This window comes from Octopus bimaculoides, chromosome 8, assembly GCF_046866305.1.
Source record: "Octopus bimaculoides isolate indiv1 chromosome 8, ASM4686630v1, whole genome shotgun sequence".
Taxonomy (NCBI): domain Eukaryota; kingdom Metazoa; phylum Mollusca; class Cephalopoda; order Octopoda; family Octopodidae; genus Octopus; species Octopus bimaculoides.
Genome location: NC_142935.1, coordinates 87,320,092 through 87,336,812, shown reverse-complemented (window position 1 = coordinate 87,336,812; position 16,721 = coordinate 87,320,092). Strand labels below are relative to the sequence as shown.

At 41.9% G+C, this 16,721-nt stretch overlaps 1 long non-coding RNA gene and 1 pseudogene across 1 annotated transcript; both read right to left on the bottom strand.

Moving 5' to 3' along the window:
* Window positions 1–5,839: 5,839 nt before the first annotated feature.
* LOC149134494 (uncharacterized) lies at window positions 5,840–6,624 on the bottom strand (annotated as a pseudogene).
* A 2,333-nt stretch (window positions 6,625–8,957) lies between these two features.
* LOC149134493 (uncharacterized) lies at window positions 8,958–16,388 on the bottom strand. Its single transcript, XR_016242932.1, has 2 exons — window positions 16,139–16,388; window positions 8,958–10,381 (listed from the first exon to the last, which is right to left on the bottom strand). It is a non-coding gene; the product is annotated as an uncharacterized LOC149134493 (long non-coding RNA).
* Window positions 16,389–16,721: the final 333 nt, after the last annotated feature.

The window sequence follows — 16,721 nt, the reverse complement described above, 5'->3', positions numbered from 1 at the left end:
ATATACATACATGCACACACACACACACTTTATATTGTTCTTTGTTTCTTCCATGTATATTTTCTACAGTGGTGACCCCCAACAGAGCTTTCTTGTTTGGCTCACACTTTTTACAATTTTAAAATTAAGTCAAAACTTCCAAATTTAGTATATTGATGTAATTTTTCACACTGAATTTGATGTTGTTATTCACTTGTTCTAGGAAAAATTTTAGGAAAATATTACTCAGATTTAAGGTTTGATTATTTTTACCCAGTCACAAAAAAGGATTTGGAAGCTGGCATTTAGTACGTGATCACAACATTACGGCAAAACATTTAACAACAGAAGTTTTAATGATTTTTTTTCTTTTCTATTATTTTTTTTTTGTGAGCTATATAAACAATAGAAAAAGGAAAAAAATCTTCAATCAACTTCATTTCTTTTTGTTTTTGCGAAAAATAAAAAATAAAAACACAACTAAGCGCTAAATTACGATAAAAACAAACTGAATATTAAATTACAAAAAAAAAAAAATGCCTTTTGTTCAAGAATGAAAGTTTGCACTCTTGGAGTTCATCAAATAAATTACAATTTTTGATCTGCTCAGTTGTATTTATGTCTTCAGAAGACAATATCATCTGTCTCAACAATCCTCCCAGGACTGCTAATCTGAACTTGGTTTCGGAGCAGGTCCTCCGTACATATTTCAAGAACATAGATGTTGTAATCGACAGCTGTGCAGTGGCAATCAGACTATAACTTAACTTGTTACTATGGAAACAGGTATCAATATGTCAGTGTCCTTTGTTGGGCTAAAGTTACACAAAATTTGCAAAGTTTAAAAGCTATTAACTTTCTATTTATCAATTTATAGCAAAACTGAATATCATTCCCACTATTAGCATACAAAACTAAATTAATACACCAAATTTGAAATCGATTGGAACAAAATGAAAGGAATTGAAAAGGTTGCATAGGTAGGTCAGGAGTAATGGTGGCAAATTTCAGGAAGCATAGAATTTTCGAAGGTTGCAGTGTACTGACAGATTAGAACTGACGTGGGTAATTTACTCCATGTATCAACAATTCTGGGATCTTTTCACTTTCATCAGCAGATCGAGAAATTAATTTTTTGTAACTAAACACTTTCAAACTTCGGACACTGGTAGAATGTGTCGTATAAAACATCATTTACTCTTAGCGTTGTTGAGAAAATTTTCTACTTACAAAGTTATTTTGTGTTAAAGTTGTCGTATTTCAGTAATTTCAACCAATTAATGACGTGTATTCAGCTGAATAAAATTACTGCTGTTGTTTGTCAATAACAACTTCCGGCGGTGTATATTTCCTTTGTCACTGTTATTTATGACATCGTTTGTGCTGGTTTTAGCTTTAGGGTTTTAGGGTTAGGGTTGGGTTTAGGGTTACGGAAAAAAGTTAAAAATGAAGAAATTGGAGGGGGAGGGGTAAGGGGCCCAAAAAATTTCAAAATTCCGATTTTTGGCAATATTCCGGAATCTCCATCGCCGAAAAGCTGGGTTTTTGGCAAAAAAAAAAAAGGTAAAAAAAAAACTAATTTGCGAGAAAATGGGGGAGGGTGGCGGGAGGTAGTCTTTCCGAAAATAGTAGCTGAAAAACAGGAAAAAAAACCTAAAAAGCAGTAGAAATGCACGAACGATTATGGTGGTGTGATGAAGTAAACGTGCTTTAGATACACTCGTTTATTCATACGAACGTAACTGAGATTAAATATATCATAAATAACAGTGACAAACGAAATATACACAGCCGGAAGTTGTTATTGACAAACAACAGCAGTAATTTTATTCAGCTGAATGCACGTCATTGATTGGTTGAAATTACTGAAATACGACAACTTTAACACGAAATAAATTCGTAAATAGAAACTTTTCTCAACAACGCTAAGAGTAAAAGATGTTTTATATGACACATTCTACCAGTGTCCGAAGTTTGAAAGTGTTTAGTTACAAACAATTAATTTCTCGATCTGCCGATGAAAGTGAAAAGATCCCAATTCTGAGCACGCAAAAATGATTCCGAAAGTCACGAATGCTGCACTATTTTTATATCTATACAAGTATTTCCACGTGGGATAGAGATATTGAATTAAAAAATATGACATTGGAAACATAGTGGATAATCTTGAGGGGTTATACCAAGTTAGCTGATAGACGTCAAAACTTTAGAAATTCAATGTCCAGACAAGTAAGATGTTCAAGATATGGTGGTTAAGTTTTGTTGCACGTCGCTGAACAGCTTCTAGTAGATCGATATTTTGGACAAGATGGCAGATTCGGACTGGAGATGCCAACGGTAAATGTGAACGTACCGTAGCCATATATAACTTTAAATAGATAGTCGGTGAGTAGCTCACAAAGGTGGTGCTAAGACACCTTCGATCTTTTTGACGACTTTAGAAACGTCCAATGTAGATCATTGTTGACAACAATATCTAGGTCACATTTACCAGCAAACTTAAGGTTGGTATTGTGGAGGAAGTAAGTGAATTTGGTTTTTACACCCAAAATATTTTCTGGTTCATTTATCTTCAGCCAGCTTGAGTTACCACTCAGCAATCCGTTGTTGCATTTTGTCCAGGTGAGACTGCAGTAAAGCTCTATAACGTATAGGATCTGTTCTTTATAACTCAAAGTACAGCTTATTTTAATGCAACGTCAGGAGATCAAGAACATACTCATGTAGGATAGTAGTTGTCTTTGCGCAGTGTGCAGAATATTGCTCTAGTGCTTTTCGACCGAGAAAGACTTCACGCTCATTGTAGATAGCTCTGCTATGTCGTTTGTGCGGGATAAAATTTAAAGGTTTGGTGAAGCCAAGATAGATACCCTTACATCAAAATTTGCGAACATACACCAATGTAATAAATTAATTAAAATCATTATTTTACCTTTCATCCTTCTGAGGGTTTATAAAATAAATACTAATCGATGGAGGTCTAGGGGTACCACATTCCAGAGGTAGTTCAACATAAGTCTCGCCAATTTATAATGCAAGATCTATGAGCCACAACGACTAGAGTTAGAGATAAATCCAAATTGTGAAGGTTTAATAATGTTCTGGGAGTTCCAGAGTGTCTTTAATAGAAGACCCTCATTATTATGGTGACACACCTAGTGAGACTGACTAAACAGTCATTAACAGGTGATGCGCATCACCCATTTTTGAACAGGGGAATAACGTTAACAATTTACCTCTGTCCTTGGATAACGCGGTTATTAAGGTAGAATTGGAAGAAGAGCGAAGCTAGTGTAGTAGAAAGAGGCTACAGCGGCGAGCTGGCAGAAACATTAACACGCCGGGCGAAATGCTTAGTGATATTTCGTCTGTCGCTACGTTCTGAGTTCAAATTCCGCCGCGGTCGACTTTGCCTTTCATCCTTTCGGAGTCGATTAAATAAGTACTAGTTACGCACTGGGATCGATATAATCGGCTTAATCCGTTTGTCTGTCCTTGTTTGTCCCCTCTGTGCGTAGCCCCTTGTGGGCAGTAAAGAAATAAGAAAGAGGCTACTGCGTTTGAGAAGCAGATAAGTAACACCTTCAAATCTGTGGTGTGATGGAGGAAAAAAGACAACAAGAAGCAAAAGGACAGAATGAAACGTTGGACCTTACCTTGTCGACCGCAGCGGAGTACACGATCGCTCCTGATCAGAACACGTCTTTCTCGTAACCTCTCTGTTTTCTGACTGACCCCACGTGCTAGCCTTCAACCGCGTGTCGCCGACTTCCGGTCTGGCTTCACTTCTGTTTGCCTCACCTCTCTCTACCACAACACACAGCTCATTACAGTCCATAACACCACACGCCCCCCTGATCTATAGATCATTCAACCGGCTCTCCCACTCACTCCTCGCTCCCGAATTACCTCGGAGTCAACTTTCCTGGCTAGGAACAATGTCCTGTCCACTCCCATGTGATGCGTGGTATGCAGTCTCCTCAACTCCGAGTCACTCAGACAGCATACTGCAGCCACAGCCTGCTCCGCATCCTCTGGCACCTGCAACCAAGCTCGCTTTACCCTGGTTAGGACGTCTGCCCTGTTCTTTTCGGAAGGCACAAAAATTACGCTCAGCTCCAGATCGAACTCAGCGGTTAGCTCCCGCAATATTCCCAATCGGCTCTTTACCAGCATCTCCGCAGCCCCTTTAGTTCGCACCCTCCGCAACCCCTTTAGTTCGCACCCTCCGCTCATTGGTGATGACTGCCGTCACCCAACCAAGCACAGTGGCCGAATCAGTTCTAGTTTCGATGGTGCACAGCCCCCACTTCAAGGCCAGGTTCACCCCCTTCAGCACGGCATCCAACTCCGCCACGTTGATATGGTTGCAGTCATCCATCTTCCTGAGCCAGGCTGCATCTTCCACCACGGTGCCTCCCATTTCCAAGACAACCCCTATTGCGATGCTACTGGTGTCACACCAAACGATCCCACTCTTTGATTTGGGAACATACCAACTGCCCCTCACTAGATCCTCTGCTCTCACTCTGACCAAGACTTCCTGCATCACGTCGGTCGTTTTCTCCCCCACTCTGTTATTCCCCTTTGCTCCTTCGGCTCGTCTCTTGATGAAGCTACATGCTGTCCGGACCCATCCTGCAACCGGGTAGTGTCCCACCAGCTTCCCGCACACCGAGAACAGTTCCCGTCTACTCACGCTGGTGCCCAGTTCGGGGATCTCGTTCCCACGCCGAAACACCAACGCACCGGCCTTGTCTCTCCGTAGCTTGAGGCCCAGTGCAGCGCCTCCTTCCATGGCCTCTGGTGACTTGGCGACCAGTCCGAACTTCTTCAGGTGGCCTATGACCTCCGTTGCTGGCATTATGGTTTCATCCACAAGGATGTCATCAATGTACGAATTGGTGGCCCTTTTTACTCTGTCCACCTTTCCCAGGATGGCCTTGAGAATTGTTGCCATAATTTTTGGCGCTGAATTTAGCCCAAACCCCAGCCTGGTCAAACAGTATGTCCGGCCCTTATACCTGACAAGCTGATGCTTCCACAGTCTCTCAGCCACATGCACCTGCAGGTATGCCGACTTCAAATCAACGATCGTGGAGGCTCCTGTCACCTGCCTCCATTCTCGCAAGGTGTCCCCGCAGACATCTGTGGCCTCGCCGCCCGTATGACATGATATGTGGTCATTCAGCTCTCGGAAGTCAAGCACTGGTCTGACCTTATGCTTCGTGGGCTGTACCATCGCCATCAGCGGCAGGACTCCGCTCTCTCCTTCTTCTTCCCAAAGGATCAATACGCCCTCCTTAATCCACCTCCCCCTCGAACTCGCTTCTGGCATCTCCTTTCAAAGTATGCTGGTAGCAGCCCACTTTATTTTTTAACGTCGGGGGCTCTCCCCTCCAGTGCCACTCCACTGTCCACCTCTGGCCATCGAAGGCGGCACGAAAATCCTGGTCTTCAATAGTGTGCGCGGCATAGTTTTCTTCGCGGTTCTCGCCAATGCACGGCGTCGCCATACACGGTTTCCCCGCGACCCCGAAAGTCACACCGGCCTCGTTGACAGTGACACCTCCTAAACGGGTGATTGCATCCATCCCCATCACCACGTCAATCTCATCCACCAAGTGGCCAACTACAATTGCTTGCAGCGTCAGCTTTGCTCCCTGCACCTCAATCTGCACGTCAGTAATGCCTTCACAGCGTACCTCTCTTCCGTCGACTGCCCTCACACTGCTTTCTCCACTCCACGTCTCTACCACTCCCGGAATCATCAGGGTCGTTGTAAAGCCTGTGTCCACGAGGGCACGCGACATCTTCCCATCCACTAGCACATCAACAACGGGTAGAAAAAATTGCGCCTTTATTGATCTGAAGGGACGGCCACTGGCGCAGTAGTCTCCCTTAGACCGTTTCCATGCAGACATTCGCTGGCTAAATGTCCCGTTTCTCGACAACGGTAGCAAATGACCTCAGGCTTGGGTAACTTGCAGTCTCTCACCATGTGCGGGCCCTGACACCGGAAACACTGTCCTTTGAACGGTCGCACACGTTCCTTGTTCGAACCCTCTCCGCTACTCCTTGGTCGGCCACCTTTTGCTGTCGCCGCTGCTGCCAACGGTGTCGATCTACAACATGAAACTAACATACGAGCCCTCGTTATTATATCTGCCATGGGCATGGTGTTCACGTTCGGCAGTTTCTGCAATTCGACCGACAGGTGGTCAGGAAACCCAGTTACAAACGCCAACTTTACTGTTCGATCCAGCGATTCTCCCTCGTACCCCGCCAGTCTAGCCAACCTCCTAAGTTCGTTGGCAAACACGTCGACCTGTTCGCCGGTTCACTTCGCTCTCCCCAGGCGAGCGTACGCCTCAAACATTCCTTCTGCGAAGGCCTCCATCAAGCGAATTTCTATTTTCTCCGCGCTAACTTGGTCCCTCTCTTCCATCTCTAAAAATGGCGCCAACGCCGGACCATCCAAGTAGAGCGGTAGAAAACTTGCCAAGTCGCATATCCCTTGGAGCTTCGCGACCAGCTTCATCTTTTTTAGCCATGCGACCACGTCCGTGTCGTCGCAAAACGGTTTAATTATATCACTAGAAATCCGGACTACACTCATAATTTTTTTTTTCTTATGGGCCGAATTAGCTTGTGGTGTGATGGAGGAAAAAAGACAAGAAGAAGCAAAAGGACAGAATGAAACGTTGGACCTTACCTTGTCGACCGCAGCGGAGTACACGATCGCTCCTGATCAGAACACGTCTTTCTCGTAACCTCTCTGTTTTCTGACTGACCCCACGTGCGAGCCTTCAACCGCGTGTCGCCGACTTCCGGTCTGACCCTTCCGGTCTGGCTTCACTTCTGTTTGCCTCACCTCTCTCCACCACAACACACAGCTCATTACAGCCCATAACACCACAAAATCAAAATCAGGTGAAGCATAGTTGCGCATATGTTGGAGGTTGTGTTACAGCATTGCAGGAGTAAATTCAACGAGCATTATGGAATTTGACGCTAGTTGAGTGTGAAGACGGTACATTTGGATTTTCAGGAGTTAAAGTACCAACACAGCATTCGAAAATAAGTTCAGTGCACTCCTTAGAATTATTATTCATCTGACCTGTGTGGGGATTACGAAGAGAGCTGACTGGAGACTGAGGCCCCTGTTTCGAACAAATATTTCTAGAACACTTTACTATCTGAGTTGATTGCTATGTATTGTTCAACTTTAAGTACTGCCTTTTTAATTACTTGTTTGATATGACTGAATGCTGTCAGCTATATTTACAATTCACATTATATGCTATTACCTGAAAGAATCTGTATTTCACGTACATTTATCTGAATTACAACACTGACGTTCATTTTCACAAAATTATCTCTATTACTCGTTTTAACAAGAAACTTGTATTCATGAATGTTGCCATTTATTATTGTTCCCTTTTCATCGTGTGGGTTATTGTCTCATTTCAAGCTTTATTTTATGAACATTTGAAAGTGAACATGCTCTGTTGAACCATATTAAATTAAAGTACCACCTACAGGGTCACAAGTCTACCTTCCGGCAAAATGTGGGGCTTGGGTATATGCTTTATTGCTCTCGTCTCTTGCATGTATATTGTCTATAGTTCAAAATTTACCGAGAGAAGACTGCTTTTCATTCCCCTCGAGTCAACAAAATACATACTATTTGAGCTCTAGGTCGATTAAATAAAATTTAACCCTTACATCAAAATTTGCGAACATACACCAATGTAATAAATTGGTTAAAATCAATATTTTACCTTTCATCCTTCTGAGGGTTTATAAAATAAATACTAATCGATATAATCGCCTGTATTGCAGGCTGATATCCGTTGGCTGCGTCCATGTATGGAGGTCTAGTGGCACCACATTCCAGAAGTAAAATCTTTATTTTAATCATTATGATCAAAACATAGAATGAAAAGATACAGGACAAACAATATACAAAAATGCTATGAGAGTTCGAATGGGACCCGTTGCGCGAAGGCTACTCAATACTAGCACGTGCGATCGTACTGACAGTTATCCAGAGTCACCAAAATCGAAGGGCGTGAAGCCACCGCACGCTTTGATCCGTGCGGAGCTGCGGATCGAGGCTGCTGCAACGGCCCGTATGCGTCGGTTTCAGTCTAATAATATTTGCGCCACGGCCAATGGGGAAGGCCGACTGTATCGTCGCGACCGGGAGTGGGATGGCAAGCACGGGTGCGTTGCCATGGACCGCCCAGAGGGGCGCCGGCGGCGCGAGGCCGCAGCGGCTGCCGAACACCGTTTTCTGGCCCGACGTCCGGCTGCGACTCGCGATCACAGCTTCGATTGCATGCATTAGCTCTAGAATTTTCACAGTTACTCACTCTCTTCGTGGTGAGGAATATGGTCCCGAGGATTAGGTTCGGTTCCAGAGCCATCTGCGGTTTCACCATTCGTTTACAACATGAACTTACACTTGCATAGCTTAAATTGGGAGAATCAACCAGGTATCATCGGTCACTACTGACACTGCCGCGGGCGCGGTGGTAGCAGGCGGCACCAGCGACGGATGTGAGGTGCAGAGCGCGAGAAGGGGAACAGAAGAAAGAAGCGGAAGAGGAGCGTCGAGATTTCCCTCCGCGGCCGCCATCGCCGAGTTCTCCAAACAGACAAGACCGCCACCGTCGCACGAAGCGCGAGTAGCAAATCAGCCGGCAAGCGCTCAAGGCTTGTTCGGTTGACGGCCGGTCTTACGTGTCCGCCGCCGAGTCGCTACGGGGTGAGCTAGTGAGCCAAGTTCGATGAGCGACGGGCCCGGTCGAGAGAAGCGCGTGGGTTCTGCCGCCAGCATCGGCGGAGCGCTGCCCTGCGACCTGCAGGGGAAATGGCAATTTGAAAAATACATTGTAGGGATGTGGTTATACACCATTAGGTGTACACCGCTTCCGTACATTAAATTTCTAGAAGAAACAACGGAACGCAGATTCTGAACAACATAACAATATTTATTTACAGTGGAATTCAGTTCACGCTTGGAGGGAATTCGGTAGCTCGTCGCCCTCGGTTACTGAGACGCCTCCTGAATGATTTCCGTGGTTATTTGTGAAGCTCTGGTGCTGACATGTGAGAGAGTTCTGTTGGACGTCTTGGCTCGACGGAGATCAGTCAACGAAGAGACTGAGAAAAGGCGCCAAAGCTGGGTGTCGAACTCTACGCATGCGGATGAGACTCTTCCTGTATTCCTTCCGGAACTAGTCCCTGCGCATGCATGGATAAAACTCCGGACATTGAACATATAACAGTCGTCTGCTATAAATTGTCACTACAACATCAAGCATTTTTCAGCATTTTTCTCTGATCATGACATTGCCGCAATAAATACCAGTTTTCCTTCTCTTTTTGTTCTTTTTTTCTGCTTCTGTGTTTCTTCCCTTTTTTCGAAAAGTAGTTTGCAACGAAATTTTAGTACTGCCGATTATTGCTGAATTTTTTTCCTTTCACTTTATGCGATTGCAAATAAAAGGTTACCGGGTACTTTATTCTTATCGTGTCAGCACTACCCTAGTGCAAGGGAGGGGGGGATAACTCGTGTCAGTACTAGAAATTCCGATTGAAAAAAATCTGCTGGAACCGACAACATCAATGTAAAGTAGGAGTCATTTTCCAGAAAGTAGAAGAGCAAGTTCTATCGTTACGTCTGTTTAGATGTATATGCCACTCTTTACAGCTGGCAGTATTCTACACTTGTACTAAATACCTGCCCACAAGCTTAGAACTTTTAGAATCCGAAACCTATAAAACGTTCTTTCAAAGAGCCTACAAGCAGCTTTACCTTGCTATCAATGATAAGGTTGTGAATTGCTGTGCATCTAGATTTTAAGCGAATAATTTGAACTACAATTTCGCTGCCAAACAACAAGTACAAAAGAAAAGTGCTCAATCACTACACCAGATGTTTTCTGATTCTAGGAATGAACTTTTCCTTTAATTTTTGCCCGTCCTGGAAGTGACTAAACTGTTGACAAAGCAAAATTACTTGAAGATCTTTCGAATTTGATCAAATCTATTGTTAATATGATAGTATTGTGGCTGTGTGGTAATAATTTGCTTCCCAACTAAGTGGTCCTGGGTTCAGTCTCACTGCGTGGCACCTTGGGCGAGTGTCTTCTACTATAGCCTCGGGCCAACTAATGCATTGTGAGCGGATTTTGTAGACGGAAACTAAAAGAGGATCGTCACACACACACACACTTGACAACCAATATATTGGTGTGTTTACGCCCGTAACCTCGCGTTTTAGCAAAAAAGACCGACGAAATAAATTCCACTTTTAAGAAAATGTACTGGAGTCCGTTCATTCGCCTAAATTTCTTCAAGGCGGCATCCCACCGTGGTTGTAGTGTAATGACTGAAACAAGTAAAAGATAAAAGATGTATAATTGATCCACTTGATCCTGATGCTTATATTAAAAAAACTTCTTAATCCTAAACCAAATTTAGGCCACAGGCTCGAGAGAAAGACTTTAGAAACTTCACTATACCAAGGAATATCAAATGTCTTTCTGTATAGAATACTTTGAGACATTTAAGTGGGCCAATTTTTCCTGTCTTAAAAGCAATGTATTTAAATGAAGAGAAAATTTCTTTAAATTAAATTCAACTTAATTAAAAGCTAAATGAACAAATAAATCTTATGCTGAAGCAATCTGGTTAGAAGTTATAGATTATAAAGACACCCAAAAACTGCAGCTGAACGTGAAAAAAATCAGTGAAATTAAAGAAATTATTTCTCAATGGTGAATGTAATTAAGGAATATAAGTAAAAATGTAAATTGTGATTTTAAGTTGGCAACACTATACATAAGCACACGTTGTCACGTTGTCCGTATAATAGAGAGATGTCAAAAAGAAAAAAGAAAATTGTGATACCGACCGACAAAATGGAATAAAAGGGAAGTAACTCTGAAGTATCTGCATTTATATTTGGTAACAGAGAAACTGCGTGATAAAACAGATATCGTTAGTATTATAAAGTTGAAAGGTATTAAATTATTAGAATCAGTGAAATATCAGGTAATATTTTGTAGTATCAATGCTGGGCTATTATTAATATAACGAGTTTAGAATAAAGAAAGCAAAGTCGACCATAGCAAGATTTGAATTAAGGTCGTAAAGGGACGTAACTCAAATCTGTAAGATTTTATTTAGTACCCTACCAATTGCGCTATTTCTTTGCCTTGATAATAATGATAATCCTTTCTGCTATAGTCACAAAGTCTGAAATTTGCGGGAGGGAGATAGTCGATTATATCGATCCCAGTACTCAACAGGTATTTATTTTATCGACTCCGAAAAGATGAAAGCAAAGTCGACCTTGACGGAATTTGAACTCAGAACACGAAGACAGACGAAATACCGATTTCTTTATTAGGCATAAAGCCCTAAACATAGATGGGGACACCACAAGGACAGACAAGACCACAATGAGGACAAAAGATATAAAACGAATGTAAATGAAATGAAAGTTATATAAAAATGAAAATGGACGCATGGGCCCCATTTGAACCGTTATATGTATTATTTACAACTATTCTCCCCCCCCCTTTAATTTCATACTTTTTTTTGTCTTTTGTAGAACTTCATCAGTGGTTCGACATCTCTCAAATCCACCACCAGCGGCAACTCTTCAAATTCCACCTCCACTCCCGGCGGGTCAATGTTATCTTCACACATCTCCTTCAACCTTCTGTAGCTCTCCTCTTCAATCAATATTGCTTTCATGTCCTCTGCGTAGACGTATGAAGGCACCTTCACTCTTACTATTGAATGAAACTTGATTTTTTTTTTTTTCTCCGTTTCAACATTTTTTGGGTACGTCACATAATACCACACTCCATCTCTTCCTCGTATCTTCTTTCTTTTGTCTTGGACTTTTGGTTCTCTCTTTTCTTCCTCCATAAATAGTCTCTCCATCTCACCTTCACACAGTTGAGTTTCCGACACTTTCTCCACTGGTAACTCTACTTTCTTTTTCCTTCCTACTGCCCTCCTTCACAGTTTCTTTTCTCACCTCTTCTCTCTTTTTTTTTCTGATTCTCTGGCGGAGAACTCACTCCTCCGCTCCTCCTTCTTTTCTTTTTAACCACAGTGAATCCTTTCTCCGTTTCTTTTTCTGTTGCCTTGTCCTGTACTACATGGTCCACACTCTCATGTCTCTCCTCTTGTTCTGTTTGTGGCTTTCTTTGGGTGCACCATGCCTTCATGTGGCCCCTTTCTCCACATGTGAAACACACTGGCAGCCTACCCTCCACAGTAACTCTCAGTCTCATATCTTCCGGCAGCACAATCTCATCCACTACACTATTCAAGTCCTCCGTTGTTGCCTGAATCGTTAATTCGATACCATATCCACAGTAGTTCACCTTCTGGGTCCTTGTAGCCTTCAGAATCTTCCCGTCTTTCATATTATATATTATGGCTGTCATCAGCCATTCTTCTTTCAATTCGGGTGGTACTTTATCCACTCGCACCTTGGCCACACGTTTGCCGCAGTACGAAGGCAAGAGCACCCATTCCTCTGTCCTTATTGCCTCTGTGGTGTACTTTATTGCTTCTTCCTCCGTCGTGAAGCGCACCTCCACAGTGGCGTATTTCCTCTCTCTCGTAACGTATGTTGTAAATCTTTTCAATTCCTTTATACATTCCTCTATGGCTTCTATCGGCGCAATCTCTATTTTTCTTGTGGCTACCTTCATGGTTTTAAATGTTACCGTTCTTTTTAACACGCCGGCCGATAAATCTTCAGGTGGCGTTAGCTTCAGAATATTACCTTCCTTAGGGATTAGTTTTTCACTCTCCTTCATCTTTCTAGGCTCCACTTTTATTTCGCAGACCTCCAACTCTTGCACGTCTACCCCTTTGCTCGTTGCGGCCGCATAACTTGGGCCAGCCTCCGGCGCCTTCTCCATTTTCCACAATGGGAAACAAAACAACAATTAACGAATTAGCAACTTTAGCAACAATTCAAATCAATAACAATGGCAACAATTCGATAAACACTTCAACATAGACTCACGCAATAACTTCACAGAGACGGAATACTGCTAAGCATTTCGCCCGGCGTATCAACAAATTCTCGACCCAAAAATAATGAAAGCTAAAATCGGCCTTGGCGAAATTTGAACTCAGAACGTAAAGCCGGTAGAAATGCTGCTAAGCATTTTGTCTGGCAAGCTAATGATTCTGTCAGCTAACGATTTTGAACATAGCAAACAAAAACACAAAGCCTCAAATTTTGTGAAGTCAGAACAGTCGATTATATCGAGTTCAGTATTTGACAGGTACATATAGGCTGAACGATTAAGATGACCGCCATAGGAATTGAAGTTAGAATGGTCCATAATTTTAGGATAGATCACACGAGGTTTCATATCTTCAAAACAAGTTTATTTTTACAACTACATTGAACAAGAATTAAAGGATTATTATCTTGAAAGTGCCTATTAGTGTGTCCATACACTTTTATATACATAATGACTAGTTTACAAGGCATTAACATATCTATTTGTAGGTTACGAGCTCGGATCTCATACATATGTCATATTGTGAATCTGATTTAACACTTTACTATGGCAATGTTACCTCTAATAGACGGGCACCCTATGATGGATTTCACATTATAATGTATGTAGGACAAAATGTTTTACATTGCGTCAGTCTATATAGCTCTCAATAAGAACGTTAGATTGACATTCTATCAAATAGGACATTTATCTTTAATCCTAGTAGCTCTATGTCAATTCTCTTTATTCTGTCTTAATTCACTTAATTGTCGATTGGAAAAAATACCAGGAGGGTATTATCTTCATATCACTTTGATCCTAACTCCATATTCTAAGAAATGAAACTGGAACTAAGCTTCGCTCTTTAAAGCCCCTCAGGCCTCGGGAAAACAGAAAGGTATACATATTATCTCAGAAGTAAAATAACAGGATGTGGACAAATGCTCATTATATCTATATTTTCTAGAATGTGCTACGCGGAAGAAAAAAATTATTTAAATGAAAAATATTTTCAAAGATTATAATCCCATCTTCTGCTCCTGCTCACACCCCTCACAAAGCTTGAATGAACGACGGTGAAAGAAAAATTTAAGTCACGACGTCCGGGTGGCCTGTTGAATAGGCTAACATTACTAGTAAGATCAATTTCAATTTTACAAAATAGAAGCAAGAAAATAAATTAAGCATTTAAAAGCTAAACAAAAACTTTATAGGAAAGTGGTTATACACCATTAGGTGTACACCCGCTTTCCTATATTAAATTCTAAATAATAACGGAACGCAGAACTCTGAACTATCAACACAACAATGTTCATTTATGGAGGAAATAGGCAGCTTAAATCTTGGTTGCTGAGACGCCGGAATGCTGTTGTGAGCTGTCCCCAGAGTTGGAATGCTGGAGAGACAGCTTGACATGACCATGCTCATGGCCGGCCGGCCGGGAAAGAGAAAGAATCAGGGCGCTAAACTTGGATATTGATGACTACGCATGCGCACGAGACAAGGCGTTACTACAACTTGTTTCTGGCGGTTTAATTTTGAAATTACCGGACGTTTCAGTTAAGAATCTATTGAAATGAATTTTGTAATCCTATGGAGCCGCATAAACATAAGTCCCCTATGTACAATAATTGTTATTAGTAATAAAATATTGAAAACAAGCCAAAATATCTTACCCTGTTAGTACAAACTAGGAAAACTTGGCCAAAATATCTTACCCTGTTAGTACAACTAGGAAAACTTGGCAGTTATGTGGGGAAGTCACATCATCTCGTTATACCTCCTTCCCCAGCATATATCCCATCTGTGTTACATTATTTAATGGATCTATTACCTTTAAGAAAGATTTTTTAATTGTTTAAATGAAAAGTTCTAATGTTAACAAAATTTCATCTACCTGTCAGGTATTTGCAATCAGTGGAAGACGACAAAACCATAGCGATGGTGAGTCACCCTACTAGCTGATTGCGATTATATAAAACATCACAGCCAGAAATACAATGTTTACATCCTACAAAACCACTTTAAAGTATATTACCCATGAATACCAGTCAATGAGTATGCAGTTTCTCAGAAAATACCTCACGGAGTGACGACCGTTCCTTAAATTGTTACAGACTACCCTTTAGCAAGGTATAGTACTTGTTCAACCACCCTGCCAGGAATACAGCGAAGTCATGGGACTGCAGTAGGGAGGATTGTGAAGAGGCATCAGAAGAGCTCAACTGAGCCAACATTCTAGCAGAAAAATTCTAGAAGATCAACGATCAGGATCACTAAGCTCTATTAAGAGAGTAACTGCAACGCATCTGTAGGGGTGGCATCCATGGTTGTGTAATTAGTTCATGAAAGATTCATTATGACTCAAGATCCCAGTTCAAATTCATACTAAATCGCTCGTTGCACGGGTAGAATTCAATGGCGACGGAGAGTCACAGAAATTCGTGCAAGCAGCACAAACAGATATAGGATAAAAATATCTTTCAATAAATGTATGATGAAGCATACTAAATTTGTTTTTTTTTTTTTTTCCCACAAAACACACTTGTAAAATAGGAGTGCCTCTTATGCGAGGGTGCATCTTATACGCCGGCAAATATGATCTATAAAATGTTGAGTGTTATCAATAAACATTGCTGGAGATAATTGTTTCTCAACTAGTTATTACAACTGATTACTGAATATGTTAGTCATAATACAGCTATTGGTGGAACTAGTGGATGAATGCGAGTAAGTTATTTACCCCAACAAGGACAACTTAAACGACTGGATATATGAGTGACACCGTCATGTGTTACTGTAAGAGTGGAAAAAATAATCAGGACAAAAAAAAAAAGTGGTATTATTAATGATTTCAGATTTTAGCACAAGATTTGTGCTAAAATTTTAGGTGTAGGGGCTAGTCGATTACATCGAACCCCAGGGTTCAGTTGGTACTAACAGTGTTCGGGCTTAATTAAACGATTTTTTAATGTCTCCTTTTTTCAGGAACAGCTTAATGTATTGGTGACGGTGTTGGAGTGCATAAAAATTAAAGTTGTAGTTGAAAAAAAGTTAGCTGATATGGAGGGCTGGAAGCCATCTGAATACTGGAAAAGAGTTACCTATATTATGATGATTCGAGTCAGGTATCAAAATGCCGACATCGTGACTGCTGTTCAACGCTCTGTGAACGCTGTAAAGGCTGCAAGACGTGACATGAACAGTTGGAATGGAGACTACGAACCCGTGACCAGCAGGAAGGGACACAGCAGGCATTCTGATTGCACCTGGACTCCGGAATTCGTCCATACATATTTGAACAGGACCTTAGACAGCTACGAGAAGCTGCTGGTGACTATGGTCAATCCTTGGTTGGAGAGGGCGCTGCTAGAAGGCAGCTTTTTGCCATACTTCCAGAAAGAATCAGAAGCGGTTGTCGGAGAATTTCTACGATTTCACCAGCCCCAATTTCTGGTCACCTATTTCTCCCGATTGTAATCCCATGGATGACTATGTGTGGGGCACGGTTGAGAAAGACACCAACCGACCTGCCTGCAATACTAAGGCCGAGCTGGTTACCAAGATCAAGGAGGTATTCAAAGGTCTTTCCAGTGATATAGTAAGCCATATTTTGGAGCCGTCTTGAGGTCATGGTGGAACCTGAGGGCGGCTACTTTGAATAAACTGTTATCTCGATTTTTTAAA